This window comes from Papio anubis, chromosome X, assembly GCF_008728515.1.
Source record: "Papio anubis isolate 15944 chromosome X, Panubis1.0, whole genome shotgun sequence".
NCBI lineage: Eukaryota > Metazoa > Chordata > Mammalia > Primates > Cercopithecidae > Papio > Papio anubis.
Genome location: NC_044996.1, coordinates 13744312 through 13771655, shown reverse-complemented (window position 1 = coordinate 13771655; position 27344 = coordinate 13744312). Strand labels below are relative to the sequence as shown.

At 39.0% G+C, this 27344-nt stretch overlaps 1 pseudogene; it reads left to right on the top strand.

Annotated features, from left to right (window-relative positions):
• Positions 1–333: 333 nt before the first annotated feature.
• On the top strand, positions 334–4860 carry LOC116271870 (annotated as a pseudogene).
• The last annotated feature ends 22484 nt before the right edge of the window (positions 4861–27344 follow it).

Sequence of the window (27344 nt, the reverse complement as noted above, 5' to 3'; positions counted from 1 at the left end):
CCTAATGGGAAACTCTGAAGCTGAGATCGCCCATCAGAGTTGTCCTGAGTTGGGTGAGGGAGCCAGGCATTTACACCTTGTATTTATCAGTCATTGAGTGTAGGTCACTCTTCTCTGAAAGAAGACATGGCTTGGGGAAAGGTGGCCTTTTGCAGCTGTGGTAATCCTCATAAAGGGGCAGAGAGCCAAGGGCTGTCAACTGGCAGCACTCCTGGGAAAGTAAGCCCTTCATTTCATTTCATTTCATTTCATTTCATTTCATTTCTTTTTTTTTCTTTCTTTCTTTCTTTCTTTTTTTTTTTTTTTTTTTTTGAGACAGAGTCTCGCTCTGTCACCCAAGCTAGAGTGTAGTGGCATGACCTTGGGTCACTGCAACCTCTGCCTCCTGGGTTCAAGCGATTCTCCTGCCTCAGCCTCCCGAGTAGCTGGGATTACAGGCATGCACCGCCACACTGAGCTAATTTTTGTATTTTTAGTAGAGATGGAGTTTCACCATGTTGGCCAGGCTGGTCTTGATCTCCTGACCTTGTGATCCACCCGCCTGGGTCTCCCACAGTGCTGGGATTATAGGGATGAGCCACCGTGCTCGGCCTAGCCCTTCATTTCTGAATGAGAAACTGGGCAGCACATGATGGAGTCCACCAAAGGGACAGAGTGTTTCTTTTCTTCATTCTCATCAGCTTTTGCCACCCTCCTCTTCCAGGCATTATGCTTCTTCTGGCTTCACTTCGACCTGCCAGATAGGATGGATGAAAGGAAATGGGCAAAGCTTTACCTGACTGTACAGTGTTTATCTTGCATTGGCCTGCTGTGGATGTGACACACACCCCAGTACTGGCTCTTCCTCTTGTACAGTGCTTTTAAGAACTCTCTGGAGACACTCCACCATGGGATCATCCCACTGCATCATCTCTATCATGGGTGATGCGCCCTTTAAGGTGACTACCTTTGACTCTACCCACCCCTCTCCTGCTTCTGGGAATATGACTGATGCCTGCTTTTTTTTTTTTTTTTTTTTTTTTTTTTTTTTTTTGAGATATTCCTGCCATGGCAGGCAGATCTCTTGGGCTGGGCCCCTTCAGCATGATTGACATCCATCAACCTTCCTCAGTGTTTATTGTTGTCCATGGAAAATATTTTCACCTACCAAACTCTGGCCATGTCAGCCATTCCTGCTATAGTCCACCGTATCCTATCTTTCATCTTTAGATTCCAAAGCAAAGACCAGTTTACACATTATTTAGCCTTCAAGAACTACACAACAAGCTCTCCCATTCATTTTCTTGAAGTCTCCTTACTTGACTGAAGACTATTCCTCTGGGACAGGTCACTGTGCTCAGGGTAATAAAGGATAGGACAGTGTTTCCTTTTGAATCATCAATGCATTAAATCCTAATGAGCTGCCAATTAGGTGAAATCCCTGAGTTTTGAGGGAACATGTAATCTCTAGCAAATTTATTAAATAACTGGGCAAGATTCCCTTTAGGGGCACTCTTCTATGAAGGCCAGGGCTTGTGTATGCTGCCTTTGTAGGAATGGGGATATGGCTTCAGACTTAACATCTCATTAACAGGGGACTTGTACTATGCCATCCTTTTCCCATAAGGAGTCTAGGCCGGCATGGCTTTGTATGTATGTGAGGCAGGTGCTGCCTGTACTGTGTGAGCTCACTGTCTCTGAAAGGCAGCTGCAGAGAATTAGAATAGCCATAGTTTGTCAATAAAAGATCAGTGGTATATCGGGTTGGTGACGACAGGTGGGTAGTTAGACCTTAGGGATATATGTCACAATTGTGGCATTTCATAAAGCTTGAGAACCCGTTATATAGTAGAATGAATATGCTCTGTGGTGTAAGAAGATTTGGGTTTAAGTTCTGATTGTGTACTCTGAGCTAGATCACATAATTTACCTAAAATCCGTTTTCTTCATCTACAAAACTGAATTAATAATACTAGCTCTGTTAGACTCACCGGGATGTAATGGAGACCAAATGTAACGACAGGTGTGAAATGAATGCAGTAGAAATATAAAAAAGATTATTATTATATATATTTAGAGTGTTCGAACCCGCTCTACACTAAGGATGAGAAAGAAGCCTTTAATCTGTTATGTCACACTTTCTTGATGTTATTTTGGCTCAAATGTAAAAACTCTAATTATTACATATTTATGCCGACTCCAACCAAATTGAAAGAAAATTATTTAAATAGGGTAATTTTTCAGGATGCTGCAGAAGCTGCAAGTAGCAACTAGTGGCATGATTTGCAATGAAGATCCAGCATTATCTTCAAAAGTTACTTATTTGGAACAGTGCTCCAGGAAATCTAATTTGAGATCATTTAAATGTCAGCAAATTAAGGGGCCCAGGTGATTAAATATAGTGTAAAGATATTAAGAGCTTCAGGGATGAAGAGCAAGAACATTCTTCTCATTCTGATTAAGAATTGCTACACAGAGTTATTTTTATAGTGTAGTAGATATTAATAAAAGCTCCTTCTTTTACTGTATACTTCTGGAAGCTCAATAGTGAATTGGAAGGGAGGAGGAAAGGGAAAATGATACTTTGATACTTTTTGTTGTCCTTATGACATCTGATAGCTTTCCTTTGCCTTTAAGCTGAAACCTACTGAAAACTAAGTTGTAGAAGTGATATGGCTTGGATATGTGTCCCCATTCAAGTCTCATGTTGAATTATAATTCCCAATGTTAGACCTGGGGCCTGGTGGGAGGTGATTGCATCATGGGGTAGATTTCTTATGAATGGTTTACACCATCCCCTGCAAGCTGTACTGGAGATAGTGAGTGAGTTCTTGTGAGATTTGATTATTTAAAAGTGTGTGGCGCCTCTCTTGCTTCTATCATGGCCACGTGATGTGCCTGCTCTCCTTTCATCTTCTGCCATGATTGTAAGCTTCCTGAGGCCTCCCCAGAAGCTGAGGGGATGCCAGCACCCTGCTTCCTATGATAGCCTGAAGAACCAGGAGCCAATTACATGTCTTTTCTTGATAAATTACCCAGTCTCAGATATTTCTTTATAGCAATGTGAGAACAGCCTAACACAAGAAGGTCTTGTAAAATTTTTGAAATTTTCAGTTATGGCTTCTGCTTCAAGATTCTTTTGTGGCCACAGTAAATTAACATTTAAAACATTTATTGAATATTTACACTACCTCAAGCAACAGGAAAGGAGGGAACTCACAGAAGAATGACAGAGCGACTCCTTTGGGGAGAGTGTCTCTCAGTGTAGGGCAAATGTTCTGGAACTTTAGTAAGCCTAAGAATTACCTGGAGAGCTCGTGCAAATACAGATTTTCAGCATTCACCTACACAGCTTTTGACTCCATAGAGTTGCGCTGGATCTCAGGAGTCTTAATTACTGCCCAAAACATCAGGTAATTCTTATACACATTCTAAAAAACACTAGTCTGGAGAAAACATCAGATAGGTACAAAGAACTGTGGTCAAAGCAAAGTTACAGAGCCTAATGGGAGTATGGCAATGACTTGTGACCGATAAAATCTAAAGAAATCTGCAAAAGGAAGTATAGGCTAGGACTGCTACAGGTGAAAATGGTAAGATGCGGATGAGGAGAATTGGGGAGGAGGTAGGGAGGAGGCATTCCAGGTGGAGGGTTAGCAATTTTAAAAGTGCATAATGTGAAAGCATTTAGGCCAATGGCATATAATCTGATATAGCTGGATTGTAACATGCCTATAAAATTGTACTGGGAAAATGCATTAAACAGAATGTTTGTATCCCCCCAAAATTCATATGTTGAAATCCTAATCCCCAATGTGATGATACTAGGTGGTGGGATCTTTGGTAGATGATTGGGTCAGGAAGGCAGAAATCTCGTGAATAAAATTGGTGCCTTATAAAAGAGACTCCAAAGAGCTCCCTTCCCCTGGAGAGTTTCTGCACCTCTTCTGCCATGTAAGAACACAGTACATGGCAGATATAGATAAGAACACAGTACATGGCAGAAGATGATCTATGAACCAGGAAATCGACCCTCTCCAGACACCGAATCTGTCGGCAGCTTAATCTTGGAATTTGCAGTCTCCATAACTCTAAGAAATAAATTTCTGTTATTTATAAACTACCCGGTCTGTGTTAGTTACAGCAGCTTGAATGGACTAAGACGAAAGTTGGTACTGAGACATGGGGTACTAATATAACAAATAACTAAAAATGTGGAATTGGCTTTGGAATTGAGTGATGGGTAGAGGATAGAAGAGTTTTGAAGTGCATGCTACAAAAAGCCTACATTGTCATAAAAAATCATTAAAAGCAATCATGGTGAAGGCTCCGAAAGAAAAGAGAAGAGGTGGAGAGAGAACCTCAGTTTTCTTAGAAAATACCTAGGTAATCATGAACAGAATTTTGGTAGAAATATGAACAATAAAAACCACTCTGATAAGATTGTAAGTGGAAATGAGAAACTTTATTGGAAACTGGGAAAAAGACAATTCTCATTATAAAGTTGACAAAGAGCATGACTGAATTGTGCTCATGTTTTGGTGTTTTGTGGAAGGTAGAACTTGTGAGCAATGAAATTAGATACTTAGCTGAAGATGTTCCTAAACAAAATGAATCCTTATGACCTTTTTTCTTTCTTTCTTTCTTTCTTTATTTTTTGAGATGGAGTCTCACTCTGTTGTCCACCCTGGAGTGCAGTGGCACGATCCTGGCTCACTGAAACCGCTGCCTCCCAGGTTCCAGCAGTTCTCCTGCCTCAGCCTTCCAAGTAGCTGGGATTATGGGTGTGTGCCACCATGCCTGATTAATTTTTGTATTTTTAGTAGAGGTGAGGTTTCACCATCTTGGCCAGGCTGGTCTTAAACTCCTGACCTCAAGTGATCTGCATGCCTCAGCCTCCCAAAGTGCTGGGATTACAGGTGTGAGCCACCATGCCCAGCCCCTCATGACTTTGTATATTAAAATGCAAAAAGAGAGAAACAACTTAAAAACAGAATTGTTGGGAAGTAAGAAAGCAGAACTTAAAGATTTAAAAAATTCTCAGCCTATCCATATTGCAAAAAATGAGAATATGTGTTTGGGAGAGAACACTAAGGGTGTGGCCAAGGGCTGTGGTTGTTTTGGTGGTAGAGGTAAGAGGCAATACAGGTGGTGGTGCTGCTCACTAAGATGCAGAACACACCCATAATTTGTTATGCAGTAAAAGGTTGTTGTGTTAGGCACCATGTTTGCTATGCATTCAGTTTTTAAATTAACATTTTTAATTTAAATCAGATATTACATTACATTGCTCAAAAGTTAAATTATATTACAAGTATTGAGAAGAACAACAGAAATCCCTTACTCCTACCCTGTACTCCTATTGTGTTCTCCAGAGGCAACCACTCTTATCTCTTTTGGCTTTTTTCTTGTCCCCCAATCTTGTATGTTTTTCTGTATTTCTTATACTTTGCTTTTATAGCTACTTTTTTTTTTTCCCTAGAGACAGGGTCTCACTCTGTTGCCCAGGCTAGTCTTGAACTCCTTGACTCATGTAATCTCCCAACTCAGCCTCCTGAGTAGTTAGGTGTGTGCCACCATATCTGGTTAATTTTTTATATTGGTTTGTAGATGTGGGGTCTTGTTACATTGGCCAGGCTGGTCTCAAACTCCTGGCCTCAAGCAATTCTCTCACTTCAGCCTCCAAAAGCATTGGGATTATAGGAATAAGCCACTTTGCCCAGCCTGACAGCTCTTCTTAATTTTTACATTTTAGATGTTATTCATTAACTCTCAACTATGAAAAACAGGATTTATTTTTCTTAGAGCCCCTGTCTTAGTCCATTTTCTGCTGCAATAGCAGAATACCAAAGACTGGATAACTTATGCACAATCGAAATTTATTTCTCATGGTTCTAGAAGCTGGGAAGTCCAATATCAAGTGCCTACATCTAGTAACTACCTTCCTGATGCATCATCCCATGGCAGAATATGGAAGGGCAAAGGAGGGCAAGGGCAAGAGCAAAAAATTGAACTCGCATCTTCAAGTCCTTTTATAATTGTCATGACTCCATTCGTGAGGGTGGAGAGCTCATGACACCTCCCTTTAGGCTCCACCTCCCAACATTGTTGCATTGCGGATTAAGTTTCCAACACATGCTTTTTGGGAGACACATTCAAACCATCGCAACCTTCTATATCCATACCCCCATTTTCTATATAGTTATATTATCATCTTAAAATCAATATTATCTTTGCAAACATTTTGATTATGTAAATATTGTACAAGGCTGAGCCATGTTGTGTACTGACTTTTAAAGTTTGCCATTACTTTACATAGAGTTAATAATTTCCTTGTTTCCTATTTCTTTGCTTTATTTATATACAGCTCAACAGATTTTCCCTAAATTTTATGGCAGATAGTTAAAACCCCTTTTTGCAATCAAAGATATCGGGTATTCTATCAGCTCCTTCTCTTTTTTTTTTTTTCCACACTTCCTCCCACCTTCTCATGTCCTCTGCCCCCCCACATTCCTTGCTCCAATCTGGACTAATTACTCTCTAAACCAGTTTCACATGTGCCACTCTGAGGGCTTTTCCTCATCATCGTCTGGGAAATTTTCTTTACCTCTTTTTTGCATTGATCTCTACTTTTCTAGACCCCACCTCTTACTCATTACTGGTTTACTTGCTTTTTTTGATGCAGCTTATTTTTAAACAGCTTGCTAAGAAGGGTTCATTAGCCCATTTTCAAATAGCTTGCTAAGAATGTTAATCAACTTTTTGGTACTTTGAATAAATACATATTTATTCTGATTTCATGCTTTTGATACGATATTTTGTGCTGGACACTCAGTGGGTCCTCCTAACATGGAAATATATCTTTTAGTTCTACGAAGTTTTCTTGTATTATTTCTTTTATTTCTTCCCCCATCTTTGACTTCCTTTTTATTTCTGAAACTTCTATTATTTGGATATTGGTTCCCCCAATTGATTATTTAATTTTCTTATATTTCTTCACTTTAGTGTATCTTGGTGTTTTGTTATACTTTGGGAAATACTCTCACCTTTATCTTCTACCACTTACAAAGGATTTTTTATTTTTATTATTTTAATTATTTTTATTTTTTGAGACGGAGTCTCACTCTGTCACCCAGGCTGGAGTGCAGTGGCATGATCTTGGCTCACTGCAACCTCTGCCTCCTGAATTCAAGCAATTCTCCTTCATCAGCCTCCAGAGTAGCTGGGATTACAGGTAAGTGCCACCACGCCTCCCAAAGTGCTGGGATTATAGGCATGAGCCACTGGTCCCGGCCTGTAATGTATTTTAAAACTTGACTATTGTGCTTTAAATTTTCATGAGCTCTTTCTTGTTTCCTAATTATTGTTGTTATTTAACCTGGATTCAATATTTTAATGGATTCAGTATTTGTGTTGAATCTTTCAAGTTATTAATGATCAATACTTGAAAATTTTCAACTGAGTTGTTTATTTTATTTTTTCTTTCATGTTGGAGACATTCTTTGCATTTGCTTTCCATTGTATTTTACAGCTATGCACAAAAAACTGATAAACTCTTTGTTTGTGAGTGATATTTTTTACTGGTAGTCTTTATTCTAGAGTAATTATTAAAGCACCCAGTGATCAGTATCTGTCACTCCAGAGAGCAATTCCCCATTCTATCTAGGTGATATAAACTTGACTGACAACATTCTGGGAGTCAAGCATGGAAAGGGAGTTGTGGGGGTTCCTTGGCATTCAGTATTAGGTTTTCCCTTAAGTCCTTTGCTTTCAGTCTTGTGTTCCTAGGTTTTTAAATATCTCCAAAGTATAAATATAAATATCTCTTCTACTCATATAGGAGAGAGATAGCCTGGATTTGTAAGGAATAAAAAAAGATACGTGGTGAGATTGTATACTTCTCATATTCATTTTCAACCCCACAGTTTACCTCTCAAAAAAGACAAAATTTGTCTTTGCCTACTCCTGCCCCTCGTTTCTTTTCACCAATATTTATTGAGAGTCTAGTATGTTACATACTGCTACTCACCTAGAATAGAATGATGAATAAAGACAAAAGTACTCCTTGACCTGTAGAGCATACAGAGAAAGAGACTAATTAATGAAGCAATCAATGTAAAATTATAAATAAGTGCTAATAAGAAAAATTATGAGGTAAAATGAAAACAGCAATAATAACAGCAGCTAATAACTTCTTATCCCTATACTGTAGGAGTATTTAACTGAGAATTTTGACCTAGTTAGGGAGTTTGGAAGCCTTAAGTGAGATCTGAAAGGAGAGAAGGAGCTAATTAGATGACTGTGAGGAGGAGGGGAGGAGAGCATAGATAGTCTCAGGGAAGAGGGAACAACTTACTGCAAATATCTGTAGTGGCAAGTAGACTAGAGAGGCCAGAAAGAAGGCCAGTAAGAATGGAGTGGAGCGAGAATGAACTTGAAGCTGTGTATAGCTCTTAGTGATTACATTAATATTCACTAATTGAAGCCTTAAATTTACAATTGAGTTTTTCTTTAAGCCTTTACATTCAACTTAAAACCCTGTTATTCTATTTATAAATGTAGTATTTTTGTATAAAAATTTTAAAAATCACTTTTATCTGTTCTTTGATTAACTCTTAATGCACTTTTCTCTTAATTTTTTTTTTTTTTTTTTACCGTAAATACATTTAGAAATTTAATAAATTGGATTCCCATAAACACTTCAAATGCTTGATAGGGCAATCTTGCAAGCCTTTACAAGCAAAATATTTCTACATTTTATATCTAATTAACCAAAATTATAATGGTAATAAATTACATTCTGAAAAGTATTCAAATGTTGTACATAAACATAACAAAATAATTTTACCCCTTTAGTAACCTACTGATAATTAAACACTTCAAGCTAAGTTATAATTTTACAATCCCTAATAGGTTCATTTCTTTTAAATGTTTCAAATTCCTTATGTTAAAAACACATCACAGATTATCATGATAATAACAAAATTACCGCTAAAATGAAAACAGTTATTGCTAAAGGGTCAGTTTGCTTCAACATTTATGTATGTATTTTTATATCTTACTGGCTTTTTGGGCTGCCAGATTTAGCTAATAAAAATACAAGATTGCCAATTAAGTTTGAATTTCAGATGAAAAACAAATAGCTTTTTAGTAACCAGCAATTAATTTAACTGGGTGTCCTGTGTTTTATCTGACAACCCTACTGGGTTTACAGAATTGCTTATCCAACTAGGAGAGCAAAGTCACTATCTCCAGTGGGCTGCACTTACTGGGTCAAATATTTGTGATCATCATGCAATTACAGGGTCAAAAATTTGTGACCATAATATGGTTATGAATTAGGGATCTTTGTCAGAAATTACAGACCTGGGCATTACTTCCTGGAGAATTCTACTCAAGTCACAGTTTAGCATGCTGAGATACTTCAGTTACCTAAATTTGACCTGGTTTGTCAATGGTGACCCAGAATCCATGCATTTTAATGGGGATATAGTTTTACAGCCCTAGACAGCATTGATTCCTTGGATTTCTTCTATTTTTCGCTACCACCTAATATTTTATTTTATTATTTTATTAATTTTTTAGATACAGGGTCTTGCTCTGTTGCCCCAACTGAATTGCAGTGGCATGATCATAGCTCACATTTTTGAATGCCTGGGCTCAAGCGATCCTCTTGCCTCAACCTCCTAAAGTGCCTGGATTACAGGTGTGAGCCATTGCACCTGGCCTACCTAATTTTTATTGTACCTAGTTTCAACTATTTTTCACATTGTTTGAGATGATGGAATCATTATGGTTTGAAATGCTGGAATTCTGAACTACTTCCCTTTTCCCAGCCCCAAATCTGAACAAGCAAAGCCTTGGAGGTCGCTGGAATAATCTGTCTTCTTTTCCCCTAAGAGCACTGGGGAGCCACCAAAGACTTTCAGCAACAACATGACATGACCGAGTTTTTGTTTTTGGAAAAAGAAAAACAAAACCCACTCTGTTTGATACATAGAGAATAAATAGGAGGAGTTTGAAGTGAGAGACAGAAACCATCTAGGAGGCTTTTGTGGTAAAGGGATTGAGGGATGATGATAAACTAGGGCAAAGTTGATGGAGATGTAGGAAACAAAGCAAATCTGAGCTATTTTGTAGGCAGAATCAATAGGATATGGTGATGGATTGAATGTAGGCAGTAAAAGAGAGGCAAGTATCAAGCTTGAGTCCCAGCCATCTGGGGTAGGTAACTGGGTGAATATTGATGCCACTCACCCAGACAAAAAACAAACGAGAAGGAGGAGAGCAGTTTTTTAAAAAAAATGTTTATTTTGCTCTGTTTTGTTTTTGTCAAGGGTGGGGAAAGATACTGAGTCCAGTGTAGGCATACCAAATTGAAGATGCATATGGGGTATACAAGTGAAGGTGTTCAATGAACATCTGGAAATGCAATAGACTACTCTTCGGTTTCCAGCTATGGCTATAGAATCCAGAACCTCCTACAGCCACATTATTGCAATTTATGTTTTCAAAGGCTTTTACCATGGCCACATTTCACAAAAGAAACATATAATGTACAACGAGTGAAAAATAAATGTCCACAATAGAGCAGCTGTTCTGACCATCCTGATCCCTCATTAGTTGGTGATGGTATTTAAAAATACCACTCCATTGGTAGATTCAAGGTTATATCCCTATTTTGGGAATGATAGGTATTTACTTGAACCTATATCCAGAAGAACACTGTTTACATGACTTAATTTAGTTCTGAATGTTGTGCCTTGTTACTCTGTTTAATGGGTGCCAAGCTATTTAGAAGCAGTAGGTAAATAAATCTCCAAGCTTGGATCGCCTGTTTATAGTCAATTGACTTCCACCTTCAGGAGATGGAACATTAATGAACTCTATCCTTTCTGTGACAACAAATTTTACTCAGTTCTTTTAAGTTGTTGTGAAGAATTCCTTGTACAGTTTTCAATTAGCCAGGGCTTCCTAAGATGGTTTAAACTTAGGGAACCTCTGTTCCTTAGGACATAGGTTTGCAGTCTGTGAGCTTTGCTAGTACGCTTTATGTAGACAGTAGCTTGAGGGGCATCTTGGTCAATTTCTCATTTTGTTTTTCCAAGCCCAAATAGCTTTGATTTGTATTCAGAATAAGGAGTTGGAGCTGCTTGTGGCAATTTTCTTTCTTTCTTTTATGTCTTTATTTTGTCTAGGATTTCTTAGGATATTTGCAAGGATATAGTCCTAAAACTAGCTTGTGTCTAAAGTGAACTTTTATACTATGCTAAATATTTTGATGTCTGTTCAGCTGTGGAAAGCCATTCATCTGTTCTATTCAAACTATTTTTCCGATTATTGAAAATGAGAATATAATTATTGTGTCTTAACCACCATCAGTACTTTTTCTGGGATACAAAGTATTGCTATTTCTATACAACATAATTTTTGACTAATTAATTAGAATGTATGCCTATAATGTCAAGAATGCTTTCCTCTATATTTAGAAAGAGGACAAGAACATTTTTAGACTTCCTAACATGCAAATTCTTTGCAGGCCTGGTTGTATGTCTAGTCTGGGCCTTAACAGATCATGTTGAGAATAAATTACTTACTGATAATAGATGACAAACAACTAAGTATTCAGTGTCTAATAACCTGAGATCTTTTCTCCCAAATGATAAATGGTTAGCAAAAAGTGAAAGATAAACCATGATAACATTAAAAAGTTAATCAAATTACTTGTGGTATAGTTTTCAGGAACCAGATGAAGACACCAAGGAGCCTTTCCAACTTTATGGGTTTTTATTTTTTTTTTTTTTTTGAGTGTATTGTTGGCTAAAGGAGGTCAGAGTTAAGATGATTCCAGTAAAATTTCAATGACATGCAATGAATAAAGCCAGAGAGCGTGGGACTCAGAATCAGAGACAGAAGAAATATGAAGAAGGCAGGCTTTGTTAATGGCGATCTAGAAACTAAAATCCAGAGTGGGAGAGGAAAGGTATGAGATGCATATAATACCAGAGAGGTCCCAGGAAGAGGAATGGCAGGTTCATGTGAGGCTGTAATACTGTAAGGGACCACTCTGGCTAGTGCCACAATCTATATTCCAGGCTCAAATATTTCCCTGAGTACCTTGGTTATAGCTAAGTCTCCATGAGGTTACAGGTACAGGTTGAGGAAACATAACAGTATGATAGGAGGCAGATCATGACAGTTACCATTGTGTTCATGAAACCTACCTGTGTCTTTAGGAACTGGAAGTAAGTTTGACACCTAGCCATCTGGAGCCCACTAGACACCCAAGAAAAAAGGGGCAAAAAAAAAAAAAAATAAGCTATGGTTTTCTATAGCTGATTCTATACAGGTAGGGAAACTGAGAGCAGCTCAGATTCCTCAGGAATGAAAATTAAGTCATACCACCCAGGTAAACATCAGAAAATAGCTACCTACCAGGGGTATTAACAGGTACCAGAAAAAAAATTGTATATAAAATCTTATGAATTATGTATTTTATGCATATTTAGTGCAAGTAATCTTGGTCATGGAGTGTTTAAATAGTAATATCCTAAGATATTTTGCCTTGATTAGGAGTGGGCTACATTTCATTGTGCTATCCAAGAGGTATCAGGGCACTCTACAAAAGGCAAATCTTGTAAATCCCACTTGGATTACAAGTAGGAAGAGACGCTAGCCAAAGTGGATATAAATCACTGTCTGCTTTGTCCCTTAATCCTTGTCGCTGTGTTCAGAAGCATGTGGTGCTTTGTGGAAAGAACGCAATTATCCAAAAGTCCATAAGCCCAGAATGCACAGGTTAAATATACAGTTAATCTTGCCCTTTATTCCCTGTTCTCTATTCCTGTCTTGAGGTGTTTTGATCTTGTTTCCATGGCCTATAATAAGCTTCGCTGGTGTCCTGAATTTCTTCTATCATATTCTGATAGAAGATATCACTAATTATTTATGGTATGCCTTGTCATTGAGTTAGATCAGGCTATATGCCCCTCAGCAGAGTGCTCCAGATAGCTACTATAAGCTGTTTGGCTTGGAGCTTAAGACAAAAACTATTTGATGTATTGGGTGTATAGTACCAGGAAAAAGAATTAGAAACAATTATAGGAAGGCTTGATCACCTGCTTACTCATTTCTTAGTAAGCTTACAGCAAAAGTAGAAGGGTAGACATTTCTGTCTATATATTCTAATGTTAGGAGATAAAAAATAATACATGCAGAATGAGGGTCAGTAAAGCAAAGAGTAAAATAAGCCATTAACTAAATGAGGACAGTGATCTTCTAATTCACCCAATACTAGGAAGGACTGCTTAATAAGTACCCATAGTATTAAATCAATAGATAAGTACTAAGAAATACAATTATATGGCAGCTAATCACTCAGGGAAAAGATAGGGTGACTATAGCGATAAAATAAGCCATATTACAGCATGATTAGAAAGTACTTCAACTGCACCACTGTGGGATTATAATATAATTAATAATTAAAAATACACTATTTAGAATCCAAGAAGCTAGGAAAAAAGACAAATTCAACAATTTCCTTTAATGTTAACACTAAATAAACTTTATTTTCCCATTAATGAGCTACAACAACTGTGGCACTAACCCTTAACATCAGTGGAATCAAGACTCTCTAGACCCACTGTTTATCTCCAACTCCACCAGACTCAATTGCCCCAAACTTGTTGAAGGAACACTGAGGAGAAATTTGTCTATACTGCTCACATCTGCTAAAACTTAAGAGCTGAATTTTTCTAGCTTATGTAAATGCAGTGGAGACTTTTATCTCAGTAATGTTGCAGAAGTGGAATATACAATAATGACGCTTTAGAAAAGAAAAAAACATCAGAACCCTGTACTTCAGTTTCATTACAAAACCATATACCAATTCAGCAGGCACTGCAAGTGTTTTTGGAACTTGGGAAATGCTTCATAGGATGCTGATGAGCCAAAACATTAAATGTAGTCTTTTAATATAATATTTTTAGCCTAAAATAATAATGTCCATATTATTCACCTTCTCTTTTGACTATTTTTGGTTCAGACAGACTTTTTGGTAGTTTCTTTTCTTTTCTTCTTCTTTTTTTTTTTTTTTTTTTTTTTTTTTTTTTTAGATGGAGTCTTGCTCTGTCACCCAGGCTGGAGTGCAGTGGTGTGATTTTGGCTCACTGCAACCTCCACCTCTCTGGTTCAAGTGATTCTCCTGCCTCAGCCTCCCAAGTACCTGGGACTACAGGTGCGTGCCACCACGCCCAGCTAATTTTTTGTATTTTTAGTAGAGACGGGGTTTCACCGTGTTAGCCAGGATGGTCTTCATCTCCTGATCTTGTGATCCACCCGCCTCGGCCTCCCAAAGTGCTGGGATTACAGGCGTGAGCCACTGCGCCCGCCCGGCCGAGACTTTTTGGTAGTTTCTAAAAGGTAAGTTCATCCTTAAAGTTAGTGTTTGGTATTGCTGAAGAGGGTCAAACAATGTTTCCAATGTTTGAAGACCATCCTAATGAAGATCTCCTCAAGTTCTTTGTGTGATGGTTGCTTCCCTGAATTGTGCACAGCTTCCCTGTGTAAGAAATGAGTAATCTTTATTCATATATTTATTTTCTTATTCATTTCACAAAAACATACTGAGTACCTACTCTGTTCCAGGTACTGATCTAGATGCTTGGGATGCAGGAATAAAGCAAAAGAGACAAAGATTTCTGCTGTCCTTTATATAGATTACAGCCAAGTGAGGGAACATAGACAATAGGCAATAAACACTAATAAATAATATATATCAGAAGATGATAGATGCTACTGATAAAACAAAAGATAAAGAAAGGGAAGGGGAATGAAAGCTATGAAGTTTTGGAATGGAAAGTTGTATTAATGACAAGCTAATATTTGAGCTCAGAGTTAAAGTGGTAAAAAAGCATGCTATCTGGATATCTGGGATAACTGCTATAGGCACAGAGAAAAAAAAGCTAGAGAACATTCCAGATATCATGAAAGAACAACAAAATCAATGAAGATGAAAGAGAGTGAATAAGGGGTGAGTAAAGGAGATGAAGGCAGAGTCATAACAGCACAGGCCAGGTTATGATGAGTTAGGTACGTCACTTGGCTTTTATTCTGACTAATTTGGGGAACCACTGCAGTATTTTGACCAGAGATATTATATGACCTGATTTGCTTTTTAAAAAGACAGTCCTGGGTGTTCCACTTCTGCTATGACTGAGTAGTTCCTACTGGACCTCACCATTCATAACAACTAAAACTGATTGAACAAAAGCAGGGGTTGTGAGTGTGTGGAGGATTGATACGTGAAAGAAGTGATGGTATCAGGTGAGATTCCTAAGTTCTAGCCACTTCACACTGCTACCTTCAGCCTATTTCCAGGCTTTAGCAGTATAAAGTGGCTAGAACTCTGATGGAAAATCTGTAGTCATACAGGCTTAACGAATTAGAGTACAGAGTCTGGAGCAAGCACAGCCATTGCATCTCTGGCTGACCACTGATTCACACATGTGCAGGGCAGATTCAAAGCAGCCCAGCTACCTCACACGGCAGGGTACACCCCTGAGACGAAGCTTCCAGAGCAAGAATCAGACAGCAACACTCGCTGTGCAGCAATATTCTATCTTCTGCAGCCTCCGCTGCTGATACCCTGGCAAACAGGGTCTGGAGTGGACCTCAAAAGAAAAGAAATTAAATGAGACTTGAGCTATAACCCAAAAGAGACTTGTTGGAAAAGCAAAGGAAATATCTACTAGGGAAGAGAGGGAAGTCTCTACTGAGGAAGTAACATTGATGCAGAAATCTAATGGCTGAGAAAGAGCCAGCCATGTGAAGGCAGGAGGAATGTGGGCAAGCTAAACAGGATTCCAGGCTTTGGGAACACCATGGCCAGAGACTCAAAGGCAGGAAAGATCGTGATGTCTTCCAGGAAATGAAAGGAGGCAAAATGTGGCATATACGAATAAGGGAGAGGGACAATTTATTACAAAACAGTAGCTGCTCTAAATGTTTATTATATATACTCACCACTGTAGGGAGATAAAGAAAAAGCACTAAAGTTGATATCTATCCTTAAGGTACTTACAATCGTATCAGAGAGACAAGATTGGTGATGTCAGTGAAACAACTAAACTTCAGCACCAGATAGTATGTAGTTGGTCAATGCTCTGAGTATTCAAAATACATTTGCAAGCAAATATCACCTCATTTGACCCTCATAATAGCCCTAGAGAGCAGGTAGAATTATTACAACTACGCTTATTTAACCCACCTCCCTGCCTCCTCACTAACTATATGCCCTATGAAGGCGTGGACCACACCTGTTTCTTTTACCACTGTACCCTCCTCAGCACCAGGCACAGCTCTGAGTTCAGTGTATTGCTCAGTAAATCTTTGTTAAGTGCATGAGTTTTACAGATTGGGAAGCCAAGGGTTTGAGGGGAAAGAACTTAAATGCTCAAGGGAACATAGCATGTCTGTGATAGAATTAACTAGAATTCATGGCGGTCATATCCTAGGCCAGTATTATAACTTGGCCAGTGATTTTCAATTCTCCTTGCCTCCCTCTTCTCCTTCCTCCCCTCTGCTTCATTGTTTCCTCCTTTCCTTCCTTCAAATAGCAGAAACTTTTGTTTTCAAACAAAATTTTACTCACCTGGATATAGAAAACAGAAAAAATTTGTTATAAATGCGTCATAGATACTTTATAATTCCAGTGTGTAATTTTAGGAATCATGATTAATGTCAGTCAATGAGAATGATAAAAGTTATTTAATGAACATAAAAAATTAGATGCAGGCAGCCATCATCCAACAGTCTCACTATCCAATTTATTAATTAATTTTGTTTTGAATGCCCAGTATTGAGAAAGTCCACATGAATTTGAAAATATAGTAGCTGCAAATGGTAGCAGGTGTTAATTATAGATTTCCAAATCTCAAAATGCTTAGATGTCACTAATCCTGAAGCTTGAAAGAGGATTAAAAGAGGGCATCTTTATTTTAAATTTGAATCACTAACAACCACTAGCAACAGCATCTAATTGTTAACCCACAAGTCTGCTTCAATATTCTATATCATGATGATACCATCATAATCCAACATATTACATGCCCCTTTGTAATTGCACAACTGACTATCATGTGAATTTAGAGCAAGTGCTGGTAATGCAGCTGTGCCTTGCCTTGCGTTTTATTGGGCCCAGCACATGTGTTCCGTGATCCTCTTCTCATTTGTGCAATTTTGTGGCAGTGGACCAGCACAGGCCTGAAATAAAAAGGTAAATGAAAACTTACAACTCTTTAATAAATGACATATGTCTAAGAAGCTCAAATTTATACCAGCTCTAACGAGAAGAACTTTCTTCTGAGGTCTGCTCCCAAACCTGCCTCACTGTACCACACAAGGACACACATCTATGACTTTCAATCTGCTCAAGCATGGCACATTTGAGTGAGCATATTATGTTTACTACGTTTTAACAAATACTTTAGAGTGTTTTTCTAAAATTAAATTCAACTCACGTATTTGTACTCTTGAAACACCCAAGAGTTCTGCAGAACTCTGTTTGAAATCCAGGCCCTATAGCACTATGCTTCACCATAAGCTATCTCAAACTTAGGTAGGCTGACTGTGGTGAAGTCTGTCCAGGCCTAGCAGTGAGGCATTATAAGAAATTTCGTATAGTCTTCAAGACATGTATGTGCATTTTGCCAACAATCTCAGCACAGACAATGGAAACAAAGCCTTTTGCGCTCCAGTTGAAATGTAATTTCTCTGCCTATCAAAATTTAGTGGGGCAGCTGAAGGAATATCTGAATTTTTATAGTGTTATTGTTTCCCTTTCCAGTTTACTTATCACTAATCTTTAAAGAGACATTCTGGAATTTTGAGAGTTGAAGATTATTCGAAAAAAGGAAATAGGTTATTTAGTTTTATTAACTTAATTTTGCATAAGTAATTTCTCGGAAAGGTCTGTAACTAACACTCATTAGTCTTTATTTTTGTCAACTCAATAAAGCTGTTTTTACTGTTGTAAAACGTACAAGTTTAGGTTTACAAGAAAAGGCAACTGGACATATTTTGTAGGGAAGGGAATATGTGTGAGAGACAGACAGACAAAGGAGTTGGACAAGGGAGTTAGGTGGTTTGCTTTTTTTCTGCCTTAGCAGACCTGAGAGTTAAACACCTCTCTTAGTAGTGGTGCATGATGATGCAGTGATTCTCTGAGTAAAGGTGGGAATGAGGACATATCAAATTTGAACGGGTCTTGTGTGTGTGGCTTGAAGAACTCACCCTTCCCCTAGTAATGAGGTAATTGTAATGTGAATGCTCCCTCATAGCTTCTCAATCTACTCAAATCCTATCTCACTCTCTGAAGTGCCTCCTCCATAAATACTTTCCTGACATTTCTCATTCTTATTCATCAACCATTTGTCCCTTCTCTAAATTTCTATAAAAGTTGTAGAATCAGGGCCACTTAACATAGCTAAATGAGGAGAGAGAAAGTGTACTTAATTAGGAGTTAGAAGGCATAGGTGTGGGCTTGGGACCCCACTGGGCAAGTAACTTCCTTATTTTGATTTCCATCTATTAAATGAGGATGGTAGTAATAATTCTACCTGCCTTCTAGGGCTATTGTGAGGCTCAAATAAGATGATTCTTACAAATGTATTTTGAGTACTCAGAGCACTGGCTAATTACATGCTGTCCAGGGTTGGAGGGTAGTTGTTTTATTGACATTAGCAGTCTTATCTCCCTGATATAATTGTAAGTACCTTGAAGATAGAGATCAGCATTAATGCTTTTGCTTCATCTCTCTACAGTGGTGAAACCATAATAAATATTCAGAACCGTTATTGTTTATCATTTCCGTTTACATAGTGCTTTATAATTGCCAAAGCAGTTTCACAAACATTATATTCATGGTGTATCTCTATTATTATAAGCCAGAAGACCAAGATTTTGAGAGACACAGTGACTTTCTTAAGGCCCCACAGAAGAGTTTTTGGAACTATCATACAGGTCTGCAGATTTATTACCTATGGCTCTTTTCACTGTGTGATTAACTTTTTGTAATCTGGGCAGTATCGAAGAGATGCTTTATTCTAGGGAGTTCATGAGGCTCTGGTTATAGAAGGCATTTGACTTTGTAAACCATGTAAGTCCTCTGGAAGTGGCATTATTCATTCTCTACAGCTGGCTGTTCCCGTGCCTTTGACAGCTTTATTTTCTCTTTCCTTATAACAGCAAAGATAGTTAGTGCATGGCACATGCCCAGGATGACGCATGGCTTCAGGCTTCTCCATTTCAACAGAGTCAATTCTTATTTTTTGAGATTGTGAATTCACAACAGTGAACTGTTGGGATGTTCTTTTCCTTTTTCCTATCATTCACTTTTTGTACATGTCACTATGAGCTTGAATTCTGATCTGAATGAAGCTAAGAAAGAGAGAGGATGGCTTTCAATTCTACATGTGATATTTTTAACCACCCTGCAAAAATGTTTTAGAGAAAAGTTTGAAGTTATTGGACAAAAATAAATTTTTTAATTATCAGGATAGTTTTTTTCCCCTGCACATTCTCCTGGTCCTAATTAATACTGACTCTGCCATCCAAATTAATTCCAAACAAAAGTAAACAGTCGATGAAAAACATTGTATCCTAACTATTACAATTAAAATCTAAATTTAGGTCAGAAAATGCTCCTTAAATCACCCCAGGGTTTGACTAGGAATGAGAGTAATAGGGATGCAATGAGCTACTGACAAGACCCTAGCAAAATTCTCATCAGTTTCTATAATGATTTTGACATTTCATCAAAGCTCAGGAGGAAATTAAGCAATTATTTATTTGACTTTAAAAATCACAGGGTGTCAGAATGTACTCAAGTGACTGCAAATGAAATGCTCTGACAGAGAAGAACTTCAGCAAGTATATCGCAACTGAAATTAGAGCAAGTGTCACTATGTCAGCTGCAAAGTGACAGGTCTTATGCAGGGTGCTTCAGGTTAATGAGTGATATTTCATTTGGGCAGAATGACCAGAAAACTTCAATAATGTGATTTCATCTTAGAAAAGAACTACTTGAAACAAAAGTCTATAGGAAGCTGATGTAGTTTTAAAAGCAGAGAAATTAGCATGCAACTGGAGGGTCGGATCAAGATGGCTGAATAGAGGGCTCCATCGATTGTTCTCCCTGCAGGAACAGCAAATATAACAACTATCTACACAAAAAAGCACTTTCTTAAGAACCAAAAACCAGGTAGATACCAGCACTGCCACAGCAGGGTCCCTGATTCTAGGTCCCTGGTTCTATGCCTTGGCTCTTGGATGGCATTTCTGGAGCTGCCCTGGATAAGAGGGTAGCCTGCTGCCCTAAAGGGTGAGTACTAGGCCTGGCAGCATTCACCAAAAGCTGACTAAAGAGCTTTTGGGCTTTAAGTGAACATCAGTGGTAGCCTGGCAATATTCTCCATGGGCCTGTGGTGGTGGTGGCCACTGGCTAAAGGTCTTTTGCCTGTGGAAAGGGGAGGGAAGAGTGAGAAGGACTGTGTTTCATGGTTTGAGTGTCAGTTCAGCCATAGTACAATAGAATGCCAGGTAGATTTCTGAGGTTTTTGACTACAGTTCCTGGCTCCCTGCATCTCTGGACCTGCCAAGAGCCTGAGGGAACTTACCACCATGAAGGGAAGGACACGGGCCTGGTAGGCTTCACCACCTGCTGATTTGTAGAGCCCTAGGGACTTAAGTGAACATAGGTGATAGCCAGGCAATGGTTACAGTGGGTGAGAGCCAGTGCTGTGATAGCAATATGACTGCTCATGTCAACCTACCTCCAGTTCAAGGTGGCTCAGCACAGAGGGAGAGACTCCACTGATTTGGGAGAAAGTAAGGGAAGACAACAAGAGTCTTTCCCTGGTAATCAAGAGAATTCTTCTGGGTCTTATCCAAGACCACCATGGTGATACCTCTACTAGTCTGCGAGAACCACGCAGTTACTGGGTTTGGGTTGCCCCTTCATGCAGATGTGGCTTAGATCACAGCATCCAAGTCCTTTCAAATACTTGGAATGCCTTTCCAAGAAGGATTGCTACAAACGAGCCCAGACTGTGAAGATTAAAATAAATACCTAACTCTTTAATGCCCAGACACCAACAGACATCCACAAGTATCAAGACCATCCAAGAAAACATGACTTCACCAAACAAACTAAATAAGGCACCAGGCACAAATTCTGGAGAAACAGAGATATGTGACCTTTCAAACAGATAATTCAAAATAGCTGTTTTGGGGAAACTCAAAGAAATTCAAGATTACGCAGAGAAGGAATTCAGAATTCTATCAGATAAATTTAACAAAGAGATTGAAATAAGTTAAAAGAATCAAGCAGAAATTCTAGAGTTAGAAAATGCAAGAGGCATACTGAAGTATTCATCAGAGTCTTTTAAGAACAGAACCAATCAAGCAGACAAAAGAATTAATGAGCTTGAAGACTGGCTAATTTAAAATACACAGTCAGAGGGGACAAAAGAAAAAAGAGTAAATAAATAAAGCACACCTACAGGATCTAGAAAATAGCCACAAAAGGCCAAATCTGAGAGTTATTGGCTTTAAAGAGAAAGTAGAGAAACAGATGGGGTAGAAAATTTATTCGAACAAATAAACACAGAACATCCCAAACCCAGAGAAAGATAGTAATATCTTTCTATTAGAAGGATACAGAACACCAAGCAGATGTAACCCAAAGAAGACTACCTCAAGGCATTTAATACTCAAACTCCCAAAGGTCAAGGATAAAGAAAGGATCCTAAAATCAACAAGAGAAAAGAAACAAATAACATCCAATGGAACTCCAATACATCTGTCAGCAGATTTTTCAGTGGAAACCTTACAGGCAAAGTGAGAGTGACATGACATATTTTAAGTGCTGAAAGGAAAAAAAAAACCAAAAAACTTTTACCCTAGAATAGTATACCTAGCAAAAGTATCCCTCAAACATGAAGGAGAAATAAAGATTTTCCCAAACAAACAAAAGCTGAGGGATTTCATCAATACCAGATTTGTCTTGCAAGAAATATTAGGATAAAGGGCCAAGATGGCTGACTAGAAACAGCTGTTGTTGGAGGCTCCCATTGAGAAGAATGAAAATGACAAGCGAATCCTGCACCAGCAACTGAGGTATTCAAGCTCTCTCACTGGGACTGACTAGGCAGTTGGCGTGACTTATGGAGAGCAAGGGAAAGCAGGGTGGTGCAAAGGCCCACCTGGGAGCCACATGGGGCAAGGGGAACTACCATCTCCACCTAAGGAAGGAGATGAGCGATTGTGCTATCCTTATTAGGGAAACCATGCTTCTCCCATGGATCTGTGCAACCTGTGGATCAGTGGATCTCCCTCTTGGACTGTGATTGGCAGCTAAATATTTACTCACCAATTGTATTTGCTGATAATACTTCTGAGTCAGTATGTGACTGATTATGTAGCTTTATTTGTCATCACACCTATGAAAAGGATATCCTTTAAGAAGCTACTTCAAATTTTATATTTTTTCTTTATTTCGTCTTCTATCATGATTTTCGCAAAAGTAATTGGTGTTATTTTGTGTAGCCATTGTGCTCTATGATGGGTCTTTTGTATTCTTAGGAATGTCTTTGGTCCTTTCAAGGTCAGACCAATTTTTAAATATAATTTTTCTGAATATCATGTTTTAGTGTTCTGAGAGAGTAGAAATAATGACCCTGAGGGGCAAAGATTTCTGATAACCTTTCTGATGGAAACTATGGTTCACAATGATTTAAGTCTCCTCCTGATCTGTGACTTTCTTTGAAAGGCTTAAAAGCACACTGTTTCTCCCCTGAGTGTGTTTCTTAAAGAAATTCTTGCACATCTGCACAGAAAGTATGTATCAGAATGTTCATTTTATCATTATCAGTGATAGCAATAAAATTGTGTCTAAATGTTCCATCAATGGGAGAAGAGATAAAAAAATTAGGTATATTTGTATATGGAATGAACTCTATAGCTACATCCATCAGCATGGGTGAATCTCAAAACTGTAAAGCAAAAATTGCTGAATGATAAATGTGGTGGGATGACATTTATACAAAGTCTTAAGTCATGCAAAATGTGTCTGTTTGGATAAGCTAGGTAATGCTGCCTTAACACTCCCAAATCTCGGTTGCTTAATGCCATCATATGTTTAGCACAGATTATTTGGAGGCCTCTGTTCATGGGTCACTCAGAGTCTCAGGCTGATATAGGTTTCATCTTATCGCGTGTTTCACTGATCACTCAACCAGTGGGAAACAGATAAAGTGATTTTCATGGTAGCTTTTAAAGCTTCTGCCTGGAAGTGACACATTTTATTTTTCTTCATATTTCATTGTCCAAAGCAAATCACACAATATCGCTGAACTTTAATAGGACTGGGAAGTCTCATTTTCCCATGTAATTTGAGGGGAAATCACTCCAAATATTTGTTAAATAATTGAAATAACTACCAGACTAAATAACACTCTACAGCGCATATATGGGTATATACAAATGTAATAAAAGTGTATTTATATAAAGTTCAAATTAGCAATACGCCTGTGGAAGAAAAGGAAGAGAGTGGAATTGGATGAGAATGCTGGATAACTCAGGTTGGGTTTACACCATGGGGAAACAAGAGATTAGGGAGAAGAAGGGAAATATTCTCCTTGTATCTTCTCTGTGAAATCATCTCAAACTGACTATGTCCCTTGACTCTCAATGTGGCTAATTTTACAAGATACTTCTTTGGATTCCAGGCACCTTTTTCTCTCCTCCTATGCCTTTGGGCCTAGGTGTTAATACCTAAATTGCTACTAGCCCCAAGTTTCTGCACCATCCATTGTGGTTTTCTTATACCCACATCTTTGTAAATAGTCCCCTTCTCCAAAAACTCTCCAGGAACGATCCTATACTGAGCATATCACTGTGTGTCTTATTGGGGACCAGATGGATAAACAAGGGACTTCACTTATATCTATACTAATTTATTTTATGGGCTGGGTTGTGGGCACATCGGCATTCATTATAATAGTCTCTATGTTTTTTGTGGGTACATAATATTTAATGATTAAAGAATAAGCTGAAATAACTTGAAAATATAGTGTAAACATCACAATCCATTCTTCTAAAAAAAAAACCTTTAGAATGCCACTTTTAAAAATGTAGTGTATTGACAGTTACATGGTCATTAAAGTTCACTTTTGTTCCTGTTGCCTTTGTGATTTTTCTAGATTTACAAGTTTTCAACATTGGGCGTATTATTACTTTTTTGCATTTAAAATGTTATTTGATACTGTTACTGACTAAAAGAACTTTGAATTCTATTAGAAAAGAGATACATAATTTGATCTCAGTTTCATAATAAAAATGTGCAATAAGGATCCTATTAAGTGACCTCTAAGTGGTTTCTGGTTCATCTGTAAAATAGACAGTACTCAGCACACATAAAACTCAGGGCTGGTAGCTATCCCTTCTGTGTGCCTGTGTGACTCTTCTCCCACAAGTGGAGTTATATATACTTATCAAGAATCATTTGTATAATTTGAAGTCAAGTAATGTGATGCCCCCAGTTTTGTCCTTCAAGCCTATAGTAACCAAAACAGCATGGTACTGATATAAAAATAGACACGTATAAATCAATGGAACAGAATAAAGAACCCAGAAATAAAACCACATGCTAGGAGGGAGCCAGGATGACTGATAAGGCACAGCGAGGAGGCACATCTCTCATCAAAGGTCTGAGACACCAGGAAGACTGGCACACTATGAGCAGATCTTCAGACGGAAGGCATTGAGAGTGGATGGAGGGAGGATGCAGACAATGGATGAAGAGGGAGGAAGCTGGGAACCTTGTGTGGGGCTGCCAAACACTGGGACCCACTCCTGGCCCCAAATGCCTCCTGGGGAAGAGGTGAGTTGAACAGGTGAGGACTGGCCATCTCTCACCACAGACCTCCAGAATCCTAGCAGCAGGAGACCTCATGACTTCCATGGGCACTTGGGCTGAAAAGGAGAGCAAAGTGGAAAGGTGGCAAGGGCAGGACTCTAGCTTGTACAGAGCCCAGAGGGTTTGGCATGGGAATAGGTGCAGTGGAGCACAAGGATACCCATCTCCAAAGGTTTGCCAAGCTCCTCTAGGTGACTGTCATGGCTGGATGGAGCAGGGTAATCTTGCCTGTGGGACAGGGCTAGTTCAGCCTGAGCACCCCCTCATCTGCTGATCTATCCTGGGGCCTCAGCCAAAGGCCACCCTCTTGCAGCACAGCCTCAGATGCCCTACCAAGGTGCTTCCCAGGGGCCCACATGATAGCTCCTTCTCTGACAGATCATGTCTAATCATCAGAGAGCTCCAGGAGCCCACCTGGAACCTCCCCCAAACGCAGTCGCTACCTACTGCTTTGTTGGCAAGAACTTGCTCATGAGTCCACTCCCTACTGCTTTGCCAGCACATGCACGTGGGTGGTCCTTGCCTCCCTTCTCATGACAGTGCACATGCACAAACACCTCACCACCCTGCTGCTTCCTGGTGAGTAAGCACATCTGGCTGCCTTACCCACCCTCACTGGCACACTGCTACCACTGAGGTGTAGCCCCCGTGTTGCCACCACTACTGCTGGCACAAGTGTGTGCACAGATGATGGAACCACACCCTGCATCAACTGGTGTCATGCCCCCACTGTGTTGCATCTGCTGCTGGTGCAAGATCGTGCACAGACACTGGCAACCCTGTCACCACCTGCCTCTGCTGCTGGCCTACACTCCCCTTCACGTTGGCACTCTGCGGTGCTGTTGTGGCTGCTGGCATGTGCAAGTGAGCATGTTTACCACTGCCACTGCCCCACTGCAGCACTTTGGCCGGCACACCTCATCAGAGTGTTGGGGCCAGTGGTCTGTAAACATCTTGGCCCTTTCAGTGCATCAGGTTCCTAACCTCAAGAGATCAGAGGTCAAATCCACGGGTCCAATACCAGCCCCCAAGAGTTACAGCACACAGCCCGGGAGTGCTGAGGTGAGCTTTGGCACCCTGAAATCTTCCAGTATTGAAGCCAGTTGACTGAACCCACCTTATACCACAATCAAACCACCAAAGGCGTAAAAGAAGATAAAAACAACAACAACAACAAAATCCCACGTAAATGACAGCAGCTGCAAGGATTAAAGGAACATCAGTGCACACAGATGAGAAAGAACGCACAAGAACTCCGGCAACTCAAAAAGCCAGAAATGTCTCCTTACATCTAAACAACCATGCTAGTTCCCCTGCAATGGTTCTTAACCAGGCAGACATGGCTGAAATGACAGACCTTGAATTCAGAATGTGGAAAGGAATGAAGATCATTGAGATTCAGGAGAAAGTCAAAACCCAATTGAAAAAACCTAAGGAATACAATAAAATGATACAGGAGCTGACAGAGGAAATGGCCATTAAAAAAAAAAAAAAAAAAACTAATCTGATGGAGCTGAAGAACACACTACAATAATTTAATAATATGACTGCAATTATTAACAGCAAATAGACCAAGTGGAGGAAAGAATCTCAGAGCTTGAAGACTGGCTTTAAAACTTAGCCTGACAAAATTTTAAAAAAAGAATGAAAAAGAATAAACAAAACCTCTGAAAAATATAGGATTACATAAGAATACCAAATATATGACTCTTTGGCATCTTTGAATGAGAAAGAGAGAAAGTCAGCAATCTGGAAAATATATTTCAGGATACTGTCCATGAAAATTTCCCCAACCTCACTAGAGAGGCCAACATCCAAATGCAGAAAATGCAGAGAACCACTGCAAGATACTATACAAGATGGCCATCCTCAAGACACGTAGTCATCAGATTGCTCAAGGCTGACACAAGAGAAAAAAATATTAAAGGCAACTAGGGAGAAAGGGTAGGTCACCTACAAAGGAAACCAAATCAGGCTGATAGTAGACCTTTCAGCAGAAACACTACAAGCCAGAAGAAATTGAGGGCCTATATTCAGCATTGTTAAAGAAAATAAACTCCAGCTAAGAATTTCAAGTCCAGCCAAACTAAGCTTCATAAGTGAAGGAGATAAAAGATCCTTTTCAGACAAGCAAATGCTAAGGGAATTTGTTGCCACCAGATGTGTCTTACCAGAGGTCCTTAAGGGAGTGCTAAATAAGGAAAGAAAAAACCTTTTCCACCCACCATAAAAACACACTTAAATATATACACCATTGATGTCTAAAGAAACTATGTAGTCAAGTCTGCATAATAACCAGCTAACAACACAATGACAGGAGGGAATCTACACATATCAACGTTAACTTTGAATGTAAAAGGGATGAATGCCCCAAGTAAAAGGCACAGAG